Below are 18,440 nucleotides of genomic sequence, written 5' to 3' on the forward strand. Positions count from 1 at the left end.
AATAATAAAGAATTCAGTTCTTTGATACAATTTTGCTACTTTCCCCAGTAAATCATTTATCATTTGGTTTTTAATGAGGTTTTGTTGTATAAAATTTAACTTTTATGGAATGAAGCCAATTTTTCCTTTGTGACTTCTACATTTTTCTTAGAAAGCCTTTACCCATCTTAAGGAGGGGAAAAGAAGATTCTCTTGTATTTTCTTCAAGTTTTGTAGTTGCTTTTCTACCAAACTTGGATCTCCAATGATTTACTGCTGAGTGAAAAGCAGAGAAAAATGATTTCATTTATGTGAGCTCCTGTGAACGGCAGGCTAGGAAAAAATGGCATTTCACTCGTAATTCTTTGGTTCTTATTTGCAAGGCTGGCCTAAAATGCCTTCTCTTTTTGTGGGTTTTATATAACTCACCATTTGTTTCACTTGGCCTCTCTGCCTAGTTTAACTGCAAATCTTCTGGGCAGATGCCATTCAAAATCCTGAGTTTTCCCATTAATAGCAATTCAGTACTCATCATAATACTTATCACTCAGCATTATCATTAGTGATACTAACATAAATATTTTTTCTTTCTACTCTTCACATTAGTTCATTGATAGAAAATACGTAACAACTAAACAGAGTTTAATACTAACATTAAAAGCATAGGTACGTAGTTTGACAATAAAGCAAGGCTGATTTCTGTAGGCACTGACCAAGAAATCAGTTCTTCATACTGAGCTGTACACACATATGCATATAATATATCCATGTGCATTTGCAGTGTGTGTGTGTAATAGCTCACTAATCTTAAAAATAGGCTGAGACAGAAACATGGTTTGAGATCTCAGGCAGACTGGTTGAGATCATAACTATAAGAAACAACTGCCAGGAGGAGACCAGCTAGGGAATTGAACAGATTAGGTAACTCAGAAATTTAGACATTTCCCCCCATTATGTTCCTCATTGCAGTTTTGTAATAAAAACATGAGCAAACTTCAAAGGAAGCTCTGTAGTAAAGGTTAATTGCTACTAAAGAAGAGGGTGGGCCCAAGCGCCAGTACTTTGTGCCCAACTTGCAAGCAGACAGGAAGGATTACACGTGGCTGAGAGCTGAGGATGCGTGCCCAGCTCTAGGAGAAGAGGAGACGCTGCCAAACCTCAGGCCCCACCAGGGACCTTCTGGTAGGACGTGAGCGCATGAACACAAGTTCATGAGTCGGTGCCCGCTAATGGTGGGGCAGGGTAGGGAGGGGGAAGACATCAATTTCCTTCCAAATTCAAACCGGACATGCTCTTCTTCCCTTGCTAGGACAATTCCAGAGCGGTTACAGCAGCCTGTTTGTAAGAAGGCAGAGGACCTCGGGAGCCAGGTCTGTGCACCACCAACGCAGTCAATAAATGCATGTTGGGCTGGGGGGGAAAAGGGTGGAGCTCAAGTAATGCCAGATGCACAAGCAGAACAAAGAAGGAGGCTCTGGACTGGCCAGCAGAATATTCTATGAGAATGGCCCCCAGATAATGAAATTTAAGATCCCAAAGAAAGGAAAAAAAGGAAACTAGTTAAAGTAAGGAAAATGAATTTCCAGAAAACCGACTTAAACTCGCCTTGAAGGACTGTCATAAGGGTCCAGAGGTACAGGCTTACACAACGGAGGCATCTATGGAAATGAGAAGCTGCCGAAGGACAGGGTCTTTAGCATGTGCTGCCTCTAGAGAGGGATGAGAAGAAAACAGACCTCCCCGGATCTTTTGACACTACAACTGCATTTGTAGAATCCATGTCTCTATAGCGACCATTGTTTTTGTGAAATAGCCTGTCAACCTGGCTTGGCACATGGAATTTTTTTAATGACCTTTTAAGCTTCCTTGCACCTCTAGTATTTGCTGCTTCCTTGTACCATGCTATTCCATCTCTTCCTTATGGAACTTTTCATCCCAGAATCTCCTAGAAATATTTCATGTGTGGGCTATCAAGAAATTCCAAAACGTATGGAAGAGTGTGGGGAGACAAACAAGGGAGATGACAAAGAATATCACATGTACTGAAAGTAAGGGACTAAAGGAATGAGCAAACATTTATCTTTCTCCTAGGATGTGGCATATCTCTTGCTTATTCAGTCACTTTTAAATCTGGCTAAGTGTTTCTCCACCCTCCTAGGAATTTCACAGACATTTCGCTAAACAAGTATGGTTTGGGACTTAAGCTGGTAGCTCCTAAGCTGTTATGAAATGGTGTTGACCTCTTCCAAAAGTTCCTCTTCAGAGGTGGAACTAAAATTTTTAAAAATGGTTATGGAAAGAAATTGCTAAAGTATCAGTAAAGCCCTTTTCTATCTATTTACAAAATCAAAAACAGCTAAAATAAGGACGTTAAATCTCTGTGAATACTACTCCAAGGAAAAACATGACCTGGTTAATGTTTGGCTTATTCTGTTGTTAGGGAGCCATGATCACCAATACCCACTGGAGAGACCAGGTAAGAACAGACTTATCATATATCAGATAGTGTTTCTTTTACATTATAACAATGTGCCTTGACTTTCTTTTAGCAGAACAAATTTTTAAGAGACTTTTGGCACCCTTCGACCTGATGGCTTTTCTCATAAGCTTTTAATATCCCCAAAGTGATTTTCCTTCAGATTCATTTAGAGTAAAACAGAAATACCCTGAAATTATGCTGCAGCAGACTGGGTGGTGACTTCTCAGGCAGTCTGAAATGACCAGAGAACAGCCTTTCAGTATTCAAACCATATCTACAGTAATTATTTGCCAGCGTATCTAAAAGAAGGCAGGCATTTCCTGTTGCACACAAATGGGACACTCTTATCTAAATTACTGTTTAAACAGGTATTTAAGAAAAGACTATCACAAGCAGGAATTTACTGATGACGGAACACATTAGTTTAGGGCTGGACACATTAGCTGGGGACTAACATTGTCAGGAAAGGAAGCATATGAGCATCAGGAAGGTATAGAGAGTATTTTACAGCTCCCATATAGGTCAAGAGGGGGATTGTAAACCATGCCACTTGCATTTGGGCACAGCAGGAATGGCGTGAGCCCTAACATGGCCGTCTGGATTCAGCAATATGTCTCCAGTGCCCAGAGTAACCTCAAGAGTCGGGGTTTGAGATTCTGTGTTACCCTGTCCATAAAATAAGCACACTGGATACGTTCAGCCCCAGGTCCACTCTACTCAAGCAATCCCAGCTTTATGTAATGAAAGCCAGAGGATGGTCAAAGCTTGGTGTACCAAAAACTTATGAAATATATTTCCTGGAAAGACACTTGGAGAATTGGCTTGGTCTCTCCCAAAGTGTAACCTAGGAGAGACTGTACTCTGGCTGCCTAACTTTGCTCTAACCAGTGAAACTGGAATTTATTCCCAGTAGAGGCTTATAAAACGGGGCTGTTATTCTCACATTAAGTAGACTGCCCTCTGGTGAGGACTGTGGTTTATGTGTGGGCAGAATGTGTGGTTTACTACCTCTAATTTGTTTATGTTGTTGATGGTGGTTTCGGAAGAAAGCTGCTGCCCTTCACATGCTAAAGAGTGACCTGATTTGCTTCCTTTAAAAAAAAGTGTTTGAAGGGAGAAGGGGAACATGAGGGCGCATTAATGTGCCACTGCAAATGCAGGGGCAACTGGGATCCCTGTGACCACAGATCTGCTCCATTCAGCTCTGCACGTGAAATGAGAGCCCCCGCTTGTTTACTGTAATTACCTAAGTGTGGCTTGCTGGCTTTTGGCAAAGATCCTTCTTCTTGCCTCCACAGGATAGACCAAAACTCAGACGCTACAAGTGAAAGGAAGGAGGGGGGGAAAGTGCATTTTGTAGCAAGGAGACTGAATTCTAATATTAACTGGGTGGAAATATTCAATACAACCCCCAAAAGGTGAAGATCAGGAAGTAGATAAGATTGAGCTCTACTTTCTACAGAATAGTGAACAAAGACAGGTGTAAATGCAAGTTCGAATGCATTCTCACCACTGACTTGATGCAGACCTTTTCTTACTGCTACAAAACAGAAGAGCTTTCTCAGAGCCAGGAGTCCGCCATAAAGAAAATAAAATAATTATGCACGTCTGGCAGAAGAGGGAGTTGTAGCAATGGCTTGCTGATAAAAAGGAATGTGAACAAGCAATAGAACACTAACCTAACCACACTCTTGGTTTGATAAGGAGCAGAGAGTGTGCAAAACATTTTTTATTAGAGTCTCCAAATTAGGTTTTATCTCAAAATTAACGATGGTCCTTGTTCTCACAAGGCTTGGCAACAAAAACGATTTCTGATCTAAAAGTTGTTCAGTGAAGAAAGTTCTTTGATTTGGCTAATTTCAGTTTCGACTCTGGCCCCATTGCAAATACAGTATCTTCAGTGTTAAAGAATTTAGATGGCTCCAAGAAGTGCAATTTTCTGCCCCCATTCCAAGCTCTAAAGACTCTCATATTGAGTTTCCCAGCACTACATCATATTAAACATAAAATCATTCAAAAAATGGGTATGGAGGGAATGTCATTGAAAACATAAAAGGGAAAATTCTTTTTTAAATTTGAGAAAACATTATACACTTTGATAAAAATGTTTCCAGAAAAATATGAACAGATGTGCTATGCATATGTGTATACATACACTAAATAGCACTTATGATTTAAAATGGGGTAATTTCAACATTGTTAAGTGGTAACACAAGCTAGGTATTTAAGGGAATGATATAATATGACAACTTCATAGACTACCAAACTATGTATGGTCTCTGGAAACTGTCATTATCAACGTGTACAATAACTAGTAGCATTAGGTGCTCTGTACAGTATCCTTCATGTCTAATTGAGTCACACAGTCTAAGACACTTGACGGGCACCAGGCACTGCCTGCTAATGAGAACTGACTTTTAAAGAAAGGCATTCAGGACCTCTTCTATATAAATTACTATCGTTCGCAGCAAGAGAAGATCATAAATGTTTGCTGGCAAAACTAAATTTATTTACAAACTGGGTCTAATTTATTTATGGCTCCAGTACAATCAGCTTTTGTCGAAATATTTATGTTATCTGTACTTCTGTCTCACTAAACTCTATCACAATCATAAACATTTAAAAAATTATTTGCAGTTAGCAGGATTTAAACTACCCATTATATCACCAGCTAGTGCCAGTGAACTTCTGCACTGGTTGATAAAGTTTCCTCTGTGGAATAAATACACATTTGACTTTCAAAATCTTTGATGGGCTCCATACAATAAAAAGTGAAGGATTAAACAGATGTCCTGGACTTTACTGGTTTTGTGTGAATGCTTCAATTGCACATTCCTATTGAAATTCTGTGGCTACACTACAGCATTAAAAGGGGAGTTAGATGATTGGAATGTTAGGGCTATAGTCTTTGCCAAAGATGCTACTTCTTAGGCTTACTCACTCACTCATTCTAAAACATGTATCAGGTACTATGTTGTACCTGGAACTGTGCAAACTGCTAAGGCTATATATGGATGTGAATAAGATAAATGTTCTGCCCTCAAGTACCTTAGAGTTTAGTAGTGAAGAAAGAGATGCTAACAGGTATATAGCAATGCAAGAAAATAAGTCCTGAGATGAGGTTAGGAAGAGTGATGACCGTAGGGAGTTGAGTAGAAGTAACTGCAATTGGGCATGCCAGCCTTACAGAAACATCTAGCATTATATTGACTAAAACTATATCTGTATTAAATTAAGTATACTCTTTGTATTTCAGTTCTTAGTGGAAATGCAGTGGTCATTTACATTTATTTCTGAGGATCACGAAGTTCTTCACAGTAACAGGAGGATCAAAACAGGGATGAGCCTTGGCCGGTGTGGCTCAGTGGATTGAGTGCTGGCCTGTGAACCAGGGGGTTGCTGGTTCAATTCCCAGTAAGGGCACGTGCCTGGGTTGTGGGTCGGGTCCCCGGTGGGGGCCATGTGAGGGGCAGCCACACATTGACGTTTCACTCCTTCTCTTTCTCTTCCCTTCCTCTTTCTCTTGAAATAAATAAAATATAAAAAACAAAAACGAAGAAACAAGGCTGATTTACTCCCACGACTTCTAAAACCAACAGATTAAAAAACCACATTGTTCACATTTCCATTAAAAAATAAGCCATGAGAAAATTGCATGGAAAAGTATATGATTTCATAGTCATGTACCTAGTAAGAATGCATTTCTGCATGGTCTATTTCAGTGAAAAAAACTAAAAGTTCTACTGTGAAGCAGGTAGGACTACTATGATGCCCATGAATCTTACCAACCTGTAAATAGCCCAAACCACAACATCTTTCTTCCAGTTTGAATTCAAAGTTGTGCCAGACAAGGAATAGTTCTCACTGACCTCAGAGCAGTGCTGTATTCAGAGGGAAGACTGGCCAGATCACTCTGGAACCTCCACTCTAAAGCAAGAGTTGTCAAAGGAAATGGTAGTATTACTGATTTCTGGTGTCCCACACTACACAAAAAAATGATGGTTCTTTCCCAAATAATATCTACATATGTCTATGATAGTCAAAGTAATTTACTAAAAGCCAAAGTAGCAAAACAAATTTTGAGAACTGTATATATATAGTCTATGAAGTTGTCATATTATATCATTCCCTTAAATACTTATATATGCTATTTATTCATCAAGGTGCTTATAAAAGTAATGCCAAAAACCCAGATATTTGTAACTTTATAGTTAGAAGTATATGCATTAAATATTTTGCTGCCCATTTGTATCAATATTATATAAAATGACATTTATTGATAAATCCAGGTATTATTCTGCTCAAAAGACAAAATGTCAGTGATTTTGCTTTGTGCTTTTGCTGATCATTTAATGGATTCTTTTTAATAAATCTTCTTTAACAAATAGCTTGTTTTAACAGGTTATAGCTATGCTAGTTAAGTTAAATAAAATATTTTTGGCATCATTCTGCCTAAACCTCAGGATAATTTATTAAAATATCCATTTTTTCATAGCACTAGGGAATCTCAAAGCTAAAGAAGCAAGAAAATTATCTGTTCCCTCACCTAAACATGTACTGAGACATTTGTGGATTTACTTATATTGTAAATTACTACATGTAAACCTATGTTAACTATGACTGTTTGAGAGAAAAAGAAATGGAAATGTTTTAATTCTATCAGAAGTATATAATGTTAACATTCACGGGGCAGGAGAGAAACCTGAAGTCTATGGACTAATTACACCGTAACTTACACTTTGTGCTATTGTTGCTCTTGTTTTTGCTGCTGTTATTGTTGTATTAATAGATTTACTTCATTTGACTTTTTAATATGCATCATCACTATAAAATCTTAGCAAGACTTTTATATGCAAAGCACCATGGGGAGTCACTAAGAAGAATAAAGTAAAATCATTGATTTCAAAGGATTTATAATCTAATCGGGGATAAGACAAATGCCCAGGAAGAACTAACTTGCATAATATAAACCTCCATTACATACAGTCAAGTGAATGGTAAAGAAAATAAGACTACAGGAAGATGGCTAGAAATTTTACGTGTGATTAAGACAGATCATTGAAAGAATTGTGAAACAAAAGGTTATAGACTGTGGCCAAGTCTTAGAGAGGTAATGACTTTTAATTGGATTGAGTTTATCATATTTGCAGACACAGAAGAAAGGATTAGAGTGATTTCACTTTCCATTATTTGACATAATGAGAAAACAGAGGGTGGTCCACATCCCTTGTACATATTATGAGCCATGGGAGATGCTTAATGTGTCAATTTGGGGTAGCATTGAGTTCTCCTAAATAAACACATTTATTGGACCCAGTTAAGTCAAAATAAGTCACCTGGAAAAAAGGTTACAGGTCATTAATTTGCATAGTACAAAGGATTTATGAATTTTTAAATTAACGTTACTGGATCTCTGTGCCATTTCAAACAGTAGCCTCTATCTGCATTTTTCTTCAAAGCGTGGATAGCTTAAAGGGTCAAATGAAAATAGTTGGCTGAAGAAAACCCAGCTGAGCAGGCTTTCTTTCTTCTAGGTTGAAAGAGGAGCACTATACACCTCAAGTCAAAACATACACACAAAACAAACAAACAAACAAAAAACCATGTGTAAATATGTGGTAGGTTGTAAAAAGATTGTGCAATGGCACACCCCAAATTCAAGTGAGCCCTAGCACGAAAGGTTACTAAAGCACGCCTCCACCGAAACACTACTGAACTCTCTGTGATGAGGGCAGTGAGCATGAGTGTCTGTTTACTGAGGAATCCCCAGAATCCAGCAAAGTTTTTAGCTCATGAAAATAATTCAGTGTGTAATTTTCAACTTGAAAACATCAGTCAGAACAAGCCAACTGTACTGGAAGTAACGAGTGGTAGATACTTCCTTTTTCTTCTTTAAATTGGGTAATTTTAACATAAACGTGTTGGAGGCATCAAACAAATTATACCCTCAGTCTGTTTAAGGACACAGTAACAATGTACCACTTAAGGAATGGAAAGTGCATATTGAATCTACACATGCAAACACACACGTGAATGCACACACACACTCCAAATGTTCTAGGTGTTAATAGCTGAATTTAACCAAATGGCATCAATCCAGAGTTTGTACCGCATTTTCTTTATATTGGAACCTCTTCAAATATATTTGTTATAAAAGCAATAAAAAATAGACAAACAAAAAAATCTCAGTATGGGTAACTCATATTTTTGTCTTTTTCTCAAGATTTTTACTGGAGCCTCCAGGAAGGGAGATCCATAAATCAATATGAAAAATGGCCAACTAAATTGAATTCCTCTGGCATTTACTATTATAGAATGTAAACTTCATGAGGGTAGTGACTGTGCCAGGTGCATCTTCAGCAATAAATGTCATGTCTAGCATATACTATAGGACATAAATACTTGTTAAATTAATAAATAAATATAAGGATGGAGAAATGCAATGAGGAGCCTTCAAGGAGCTCAGAGACTAAAGTGGCTATTCCAAACCAGGCTGTGCATCCAAATCTCATATGGGGCTTATTTTTTAAAAAACAAATTTTATGGCATTTCTAGAACTAGGAATAAAGAATCCATATGCTGTATATGATAAAATCATCATAACATCTCCACATTTCTGTACTAGAGGCTCAACCCTCAATATCACAAGTAAATTTACACATTTATTTGGATGTAGTTAAGTCAAATAGTCTGCAAACCACAGACCCAAGCCCATTCCTGTTTAAACCAAAAGACTAGACCTAACTAGTTATATGAGTCTGGAAAGCCCTTTAATCTATTTGAGCCTGTTATTTTGTCCATATCTGAGTTTTGCCCAATGTGGAACTACTAGACACATGTGGCAATTGAGCATTTGAAATGTGGCAGGGAAATTGAGATATCCTATACGTTTAAAATTATACACCAGATTTTTAAAACTTGGTACAAAAAATTGTAAAATACCTAGTGATAATTTTTACATTGATTATATACTGAAATGATACAATTTTTAATATAATGGGTTAAATAAAACATATAAGTAAAATTAATTCTACCTGTTTCTTTTTGCCTGTTTTGATTGGCTACCAAAAAAATTAAAATTAGTATATGGCTCATATTTCTATTTCTATTAGACAACAAAGATTTTTAATTATAACACAAAATTATAGTAAGAATCAGAAGAAATAATGCATTTGAGCATCTTTTGTAAACTTCGGAGGAAAATACAAATGCCAAAAGTCATTATCATTACTATTAGAAAAGGTTCCCATGCCCGTAGGTCTGAGGTGACAGCTCTTAAAGGTCAGTGTCTTTCAGGTGTACCTGTGTTCAGATATTACAAAAGGTGATGAAATGATTCACAAACTCTTCATTCTCTACCACTCCCCTATCAATAAATCTCTCAATAAACACTTGTTGAAACCAAATGCAAAGAAAGATCAATGTGGTCACTGACAATAGTATAAAAAGATGAGCTCATTCCAGAATGCTCCCCTGCCAAGATTTCTGTAATGATACAAGAAACAGCCTGGACTTAATAAGATTGGAGGAAGGTTTATATTTGAAAGAGGCATTATTGGCCAATGAACAATAAGCAGTATTTTATGATAGGAAATGATCGACTTTTTCCATGATTTCAGCCCAAGATTCAAAAGAGAAGAAAAAGATTCGTGGGACTAATTTATCTCTTTCTCTATATCTTGGATAGGGCAGTTTAATTGCCCCCAAAGCAAACCACTCCATCTTGTCAAAAAGAGCGTGTGCCTTGAATCACCTTGCAGATAAAGGAAATCAAAAACTTTCTAGCTGCTTTTCCATTACTGTGGTGGAGCTGGTGGACCTCCAAAACACCTCCTAGGTCTGGGCTGATGGATGAAGATGAAGACAGGTATTCTGAGGCTGTACATACATTACACTACCTTGATAACATCTCCAGGTGTTTGAAGAAGTTCAGTAGGTAGGGAGACAGGCAAACCCACCTACAGTTCCCTCGAAGTCTTATTATGCAAAAGTGAGAAGTGGCCAGGGTTTCTTTGGGGGTAGAAAATTGAATTGTCCTATGCAGTTCAGTCTGTACTCTTACCAGATCAGGCCTCTAGACATTTATGAGTATTAGTTGACGTATTTACTGCAATGTAAGGCAGTTGCTAACCTAACATTCCAGGCTTTGTTTCAAGCCTCATATCGTTTTCTTCCAGGCTGTTGATTTTGGAGTGGCTATGTAATCCTAGTGAGCTGCTAGCGAAGAGTGATCAATCAACACTTGGAGAGCTTCTGGTTCATCCCAATACCTGGGACCTGCTTTGATAAATAGTATGCTTGGGACTAGGTAAAATTTATCATTGTGGTAGTAAATACATGTGGTAACATGGCAGGTTATTGTTCTTCCTTTTTATTTACATTTAAACAGAATCTTTTGCTTACAACAAATCCCCACTTGCCCTAAGATTATTCTGTCCTAAACTCAAGTCACTAAAGGTCCAGAGACGCTTACATTAATGTTTTCTCTGAAGACTTAAAAACTGGCACTCCTTTATCCATATTTGGAGGCACATTAATAATAATAATAGAAAAATTCCCTATATCCCATTTTTAAACTCTGGATAAAGGGATTGAAGAATATAGCACACAATTTTTTTCATGGTTGAATGTATGTTGCTAAAAAAAACTATTCTGGGTTATCAAAACTGACACTCATTTTAGAAACACCTGGGGGAATTAGACTCATCAATTTTCTTCTCAAAAAAAATGGCCACAGCTTTCTGGAGATCTTCAAAAGTTCTCTTGTGATTGGTCAAAATCAATGTGACCATCTTATGCCTTTAATGCATCCGATAATCTAGCCACGATAATCTATTCAGTGTTCATGAACGTCAGATGGAATTTGGGTTCTCTGTGCTGTTTTCCTTGACAGCCTTCTGATCTAGAATGCCCTTCCCTTGTTCTCCATTCCTCTGTGGCCTTCTGAGGGCTCACTTCTGTCCTGAGAACTAGAGATGGAGCAGTGACCAAGACCAGGAATTCCCCTAGTCTCATGAACATTATAGCCTGGTGGGAAGGGGAGGAAAGGAAACCAACTCATAGATGGAGAATATGAGATAGTTTTAGGTGCTCAGAAGAAAAATAAAACAGTCTGAAGTGGGGATGGGTGACAACTTCCGACAACGAAGGTATGGTGGAAGAGGAAGTGTTTAAGATTTATACCTTTGAGGTCCAGTTCAGATGCCATCTCATCTGCTAAGGGTTCCCACGCTCCGTGTCCACTATGCTCACAACCAGAGAGAACACCGTCCTTTTTAGATCCCAGAAAATAGAGTGTACCTCAAAACATATGCTCTGTCTTTATCCTGGTGCTGTTAAGAGTTAGTTGTTTTCGCATCTATTTTCCCATATTGATTTTCAGCTACTTGAGGGCAAGAGTTTCGTCTCAATTATCTTTAAATCCCCCCTCCAGGGCTGTGAATAGAGTAGGTGCTCAAATTCAAGTTGGATCAACTTTAGGAAATGCTGTTTATAAGGAGTTTCATTTTTGGAAGCTGCATTTTGTAGCTCACCTAGCTCTGAATCTTAAACAGATTTCAAAAGAAGCTATTATCCATGAAAACCACTGGAAAATAACCCTTTTCTAGGGGATTTCTAAACTGTGGACCACTCAAAATACTTGCTCAAGCAAAGGAAAAGGGACTCACGGACACGGACAACGGTGTGGTGACTGTGGGGCAGGGGGCGTATAAGGGGACGAAACGGTAATTTAAAAATACAATAAAAGTTATTAAATTAAAAAACAGTTGCTTAAGCAAATGCTAGTTGCCATGTGCTCTTCTGGAGATGGTTAGAGGTTGGAAACAATGCTGTCTTCCAACTTCAGGTAATTATCCCTTAGTCCAAAAATGGAATTCTTAAGCTTGCCGTTTGAAAATGTCCCCCAAACTGAGGATTTCCTAGTTGAATAGAATCAGAAAGAGGGGTTTTTGGTTAGTAAACTAGAACACAGAGCTGAACTGTGCACAGCACAGGCTGGATTTCATAACAGCCAGTGAGAGCAAGCACAGAGTTTGAAAATTCAACCAGGAGGTTTTGGGTTTTGTTTCTGTGTTTTTATAAACCCGTTATTCTTTTGTTCTGGGCTCAAAGACTGTGCTCCACAGAATTTTCCATTCTGTTAGCGACACCTTTAAATAGAAAAGAATTGCTTACCTTTTGTCATCTAGTAGTTATGGATTGAATGATGTCTCTTAACCCTTTTCGCCAAATATGTTGCCCCCAGAACACAACAAGGACACCAGCCTGTTAAACCAAGCACGCCATTGTCCGGGGACAGCCAACTGACCTGGAGTCTGCACGGTCCTTCCCCATGTGGGAAGGCCACCCTCCCCTCCACACCCCCACTCTTATTAGGGTTTTCTGGACCCAAGGGTAGGTAGGACGACGACCAAGTCCAGCTTGAAGCAGCTAGAGGAGCTTGAGACCTTCGCCCATTGTCCTTTACAAGATTACAAAGGGTCCTAATATTTGAGAGGGGGGGGATAGTTAATTTTTACGAACCAGGGGTATGGACTTGGGGGGGATTGCTGGGGGAGGGGGGTGCTGGGTGGAGGGGAACAAGGGGGAGAAAATTGGAACTGTTGTAACAATATAATCAATAAAAAACATTAAAAAAAAATACAAGAAATAATACGGCAAATTTTTAAATGCCCTATCCCGAAGAATTCAAATGTTCTCACTTAGTTGGGATCCGATTCTGAAATTCAGATTTAATAAATGAGTCCCAAAACCCCCTACCCCAACAAGGAATTCCTCCAAGTTTAGACTGAGGTAGGATAAATATGCCACATGCTATTTCAAATTCCAAGAACAAGGTAGGTATTTTCCCTGCTGCTTCCCTGCCCTGCAATTTGACATCCATTTTAATGATGCTTGCTTTATTGCTTGTCAGGAAAGTGAAATGGCCTGTCAATTGTACAGAGTTTCTCCTACCTTTTGGGTGGTTATATTACATTCTGAAATAAGTGTATAGCTTCCCCTCCCCTTTATGTTAGCCTAAATGGTGCATGTGTGGGTTTGGTACTTGGCTGCCAGTGGAATGAAGTCATAATTTCAGGAGTCCAAGAGAATAGATCAAAATCACGCCAACACTTTCATGGATGGGTATATGCTGCTAAATGGATGTTTACCCAGAAAAGTCATCATCTGGCATGCAGCATAGCGCATGTTCCTAAGCAGCTAACTCATGTATACTAAACAAATTTGGCTCGCTTGCTCCAAGGGCTGCCTTGTGGAAATTCTCAACATACATTTGTTTGATTGAGCCGTCATTCCCAGTTGATCTGCTGATGATCTGTGTCACTTTGTTTAAATGTCCTGGTGTGTTTTTTTATATATATACAGTGAAAAGCCAGTATGTTTCTGTGATGGATTAAATAGAGGTGAAATTTGAGAGTGACTCCTGTTTTTGATTCCTGTGTTCTCAGACAGGTGGGTCTGGAATGATCAAGAATGTCACATTCAAACACAGGGGAAAATATGGAGCCCTTTTGATTTAAAACACATTACTGTAAGATATATTTGCTACTGTGTTCACTCAGTACAAGAAGCTATTTAGGATTCCCCATCTAAACAAACACCATATGGGTTCATTCTCAGCATCCCTTTCAAATGCCCCAAAACAAAGGACACAAAACTCACTGCTGGAAAATACAGTCTGAGAAAAGTGAGCAAGGCCCATTTCTAATGCATGGATTCAGAAATCAAATGCAAGGTCAGGCTAGAACGGAGGCTCCAGATCTCAAATGTCCTAGTAATGGTTCAGAAGGAAACCCAACACCACAGTGCCATACCATGTCTGAGACACTAATCAAGTGACTGCCTGTTTGCTCCACGGTTAAAGCACTTCCTCCAGCTAATCTTCCTAGATAGGCTCTGAGCTTTAATAACCTATGGGGTCTGCTGTTAAGTGTGGGGATCTGGGCACCATCAGCACTGATGTCTCCACTCTGCCAAACCCCAGACAACACGTGATGCATGTGCACTCCCCCCTCTCAGCTCCCGTAGACCCAGGCCTGCTATAAGCTGAGTCCCCCTGCCCAAAAAACTTATTCCCCCCAATTTAGCATCATTCCTTTGAGTTAAGGCAAAACCACCCTCAAGAGTACCCATGCTGCAAGATCCTTGCCCATACAGGAAGGCCACTCTCCTCTCCACACCCCCACACTTATTAGGGATTTCTAGACCCAAGGGTAGGTAGGATGACAACCAGGTCAACCTTGAAGCAGCTAGAGGAGCACAAGACCTTCGCCCATTGTCCTTTATAAGATTATAAAGGGTCTTAAGTCTGAGAGAAGGGAATTGTTACAGAGCAGGGGTCCCCCCCAAAAAATTAATTATTAATTTTTTTTAACAAAGAATAATATAGGAAAGGGTGAAGCCAAAGAACTTATACGCATGACCCATGGACATGAACTAAGGGGGTTAGGATGGCTGGGGGGAAGGGGGGTACTGGGCAGAGGGGAGCAAAGGGAAAAAATTGGGACTACTGTAACAACATAGTCAATAAAATATACTTAAAAAAAAAAAAAGAGTACTCATGACCATTGATACTTTGCTCCTTTCTACATGCATTTTAAAGTTTGTTATGGGCCCCATAGACACTGCATTTGCACTCTAGAAGCCAAATGCCTGGCCTTATTCCTGGCCTCAAAGAGACACGGTCTAGTAGAAAAGGAAGTCGTGGAAATAAAATATAGTGCCCACAATCACCAAACAACAGACAGGGTGCAGAGGAGAAAGGAGTTGATTCTGAGGGTGAGAAAGATTAGGAAAGGCTACCCAGAGATGGTGACACTTGAAAAGGGTGTTGAGAAATAACAATGGTTTCCAAGGAATTTCCCAGGGTAAAGGCAGGGGAAGAAAGATCATTCCAGGAAAATAAAGAGCGTATTGAGAGGTATGGAAGTATGAAACATGTTAGTATGTGTGTCAGACTAAGGGTGTCTCAGTATTGCCTGGTTTATAGTGGGAAAGAGGGTAGACAGAGATGTGGAGAAACAGGCAGTGAGGAGCCAAATAGTCAAAAGCCTCTGTTCTAGGTTTTGGCCTTTCTCCTAGAACAAATGTGGAGCTAGTGAAGGACCTTAGGAAGCAGAATGGAAAGATCAGGGCTGTGTTTTGTAATGATCATGCTGGCTCAAAAAACAGGGAAATTTTAGGAAAGATCCCAAGGAAGGCAAATAAACCTGTTGGAGACTACTTCTATTGTCCATGAGAGACCGTGGAGGCTTAAAAAAAAAAAAAAAAAGGAGTGATAGTGGAGGACAAGAGAGATTTGGGGACTAAAAGTGTGAGAATTTAGACAGGGAGTGGGATGGGATAAAATAAACCCCAATGAACCAATATGTCATCTGTCATGAGATAGTTTATCAGTGATGAGTCAAGGCTGCCACCGAGGGAATGGGACTCATATGGGGGATGAGAAGAGAAAGGCTGGGGTACTGAGCACTGAACTAGGAGCCTTGGGGCACAGAGTGGGTAACAAGAGCACTCTGGCTTCCTAGAGAATGATGCCCCTGGAGAACCAAGGGGTCTTTCCCTTGGTGGAAGGCCCCATGAAGGTAAAAAGATCAGCACTGGAGCAAGAGGAAATAATGTCATTCTTGCAGGTATGAACAGAAAAAAATGCCAGGTAAGGTATTCAAGGATATCTTCACTAGGTCTGACAGACTCTTAAGGAATGTTGATTCCGTAACAGGCCTCATTCCTTCAAATTAGTAATTTTACTTTTAAGTATCAATCACCCTTAAGTTCCTATACTTTAAGTTGTTCAATATATATTGGTAATCCTACCTCAGGTATTTGGCTTTAAGAAGTGTTCACCTAGTACACAGCCCTTTCTTCATTCTCTTGGGAAAGACTCCAGAACGACTCCTTATCTCAATGGTTTTGAAAGGGATTTATTACAATTTGACTTATATGTATGTTTGTTTCTCCATATGATATCATTGAGGAAAAAACTGTTTAAAGTTAACACATGTAATTTATAAAAATTATTAAGATAATTTAAAAAACCCATTAAGTGAATATGAAGAAAATCTCAGAAATCAGCATTGTCTATCTCTGCCCTTCCCTGCTCACCCTACCCCCAAACTCCAAATCCACAGGGCGTATGAGGCGCCTGCCCAGTTCACAAGGCCCGCCCATGTGTCTCCTTCCGCTAACATACATGATATGTTTTGTATTCTTTATTTGTACATTTTCTTAGTTGGGGGAAAAAAGAGAGAAAGAAAACAGAGGAGGTAGAAGTTGGGATTTATTTATTAGTGTTTAAAATTATTTATGAATATTTTAATTTAGGTCCAACAGCCCAGGAGTCTCATTGCAATGGGTACAATCAATACCAATAAACTAACACCACAATGCACATACCCTTATTCTTCTACTTACCTCTTTTGTCATAGTTTCTCACGTGCACAAAAAGCAAATCCTGTCAAACTGCAATACACTTCTAGGCATTCTAGTTTGGATTTTCAATTTAAAAAATAGAAAAGAGGAAGAATGAAACAGAAGACACATTTATTTTATGAATTTATTTGCACCATCCCAAATAGAATGACACTGAATCCCTTTTAGGGAGGGTCATATAAAGTAAATAAATTAATATAACGTAACATGAAAACAAAATAGTAGGGACTCTAGTTTAATTTACATAAGACTGAATGAGTAAGACAGAAATTTTTTTAAGAAAAGCTTTTCTTCGAACAGGATGGGGGGTACTTTTGAGATCTAGTAATTACATTAACCCTCTGAAACAGAAAAAGGGTGAATTAAAGTATATTTTCCTAACCCGCAAACATCATCAAACTGGGGTTTATAAGTTTTGTTATAATATGTACACACATCTAGATTTGACTCCTTCCCTGCTTTCCTGAAAAAACCAAAATGGAAGATAGTAAAAATTTACATACTTGGCTGCCAAAGTTCTTTGCTTTGGAATTGAGAGACCAAATTAGTCATTATTGAGCAATTCAATCCCACACAGAACTCTCTAGCAGACAGGCTCTGAGATCATATTGCAGTAAATGCTGTTCTATAGAACTAGACACTATTCTCCTAATTTTGGAGTCTCAAAACATCTTTTGAAAATAGCCAAAAAAACAAATTCTTTCCTGGATTAAAAAAAGAGTTTGAAAAAAGTCACTAAGGATATAGTAACATGTAATAAGGGTTTTACTGGTTATCTTCCCCCAAAACACATACATGCACTGACTCACACACACACCATGACACAGTCTTTCCTTATTTAAAATGACAAAACCCAATTCTTCCCATAGTGCAAGTGTACACAGAACCAAATAATCTAGAAAGTTTTTTTTACTGTTAAAGCCTACAAACACACACAAACTCAAAATAAATAAGAAATAAATAAACTCAAAAAAACTCCAGCTAAACCCAAATTAAGCTGAGGAAATCAAAAAGTCTTTCAAAGGACTGCATAGTTACTTCCTGTTACTAGACTCTGTCGCCTGTGGGGACAGCTGGCAGGGAAAGCCCCCCAAGTACAGGCTGATCCAGGAGTTAGTTCCCCTGCAGGCTTGTCCACCCCTTCCTCTGCCAGGCTTCCTGGAGCATTGCCCTACAGACCAGAGAGCTCCATGCAGAGAAGGACTCTGGCCACCCCGCCGGCCTGGTATTTGGCTCCTCAGTCACCCAGTGCACAAGTATGATGGATGATGATGGATCACAGCCCCACCAAAACCGTGTGAATTTCCCAAGGCCTCTGAGTATTCTAATCAAGCCCCCAGAAGAAGCACAGAGCTTTACAAAAGCCTCCAGGGAAACCTCCCATTCTCCTTGTCTGCCTGACACAGACCCGCTAAATAAAGCAACCTGGCCCTGATATGGCCTCCTGTCTTTGACACACAGATCTGGGCCTCCATATTCATTGTGCAGTGATATGATGTAGCCTTGAATACATTTTTTTAACAAACACCCAGAGTTATAGCGCAGTGGA

The 18,440-nt window shown here is 39.1% G+C and overlaps 1 protein-coding gene and 1 long non-coding RNA gene across 8 annotated transcripts in view; one reads left to right on the plus strand and one right to left on the minus strand.

Annotated features, from left to right (window-relative positions):
* Window positions 1-18,440, minus strand: part of MECOM (MDS1 and EVI1 complex locus) — a 551,717-nt gene that overhangs the window by 286,754 nt on the left and 246,523 nt on the right. The gene's annotated exons all lie outside the window — the stretch shown is intronic.
* On the plus strand, window positions 1,064-10,787 carry LOC150020846 (uncharacterized). 2 transcript variants are annotated; one of them, XR_016510643.1, is made up of 4 exons: window positions 1,064-1,161; window positions 1,289-1,349; window positions 2,420-2,455; window positions 10,636-10,787. It is a non-coding gene; the product is annotated as an uncharacterized LOC150020846 (long non-coding RNA). The 2 variants fall into 2 exon arrangements; XR_016510629.1 differs by lacking the exon at window positions 10,636-10,787 and adding an exon at window positions 5,715-5,973.

Source organism: Furipterus horrens, unplaced genomic scaffold, assembly GCF_987537825.1.
Source record: "Furipterus horrens unplaced genomic scaffold, mFurHor1.1.pri manual_scaffold_1, whole genome shotgun sequence".
Lineage (NCBI taxonomy): Eukaryota > Metazoa > Chordata > Mammalia > Chiroptera > Furipteridae > Furipterus > Furipterus horrens.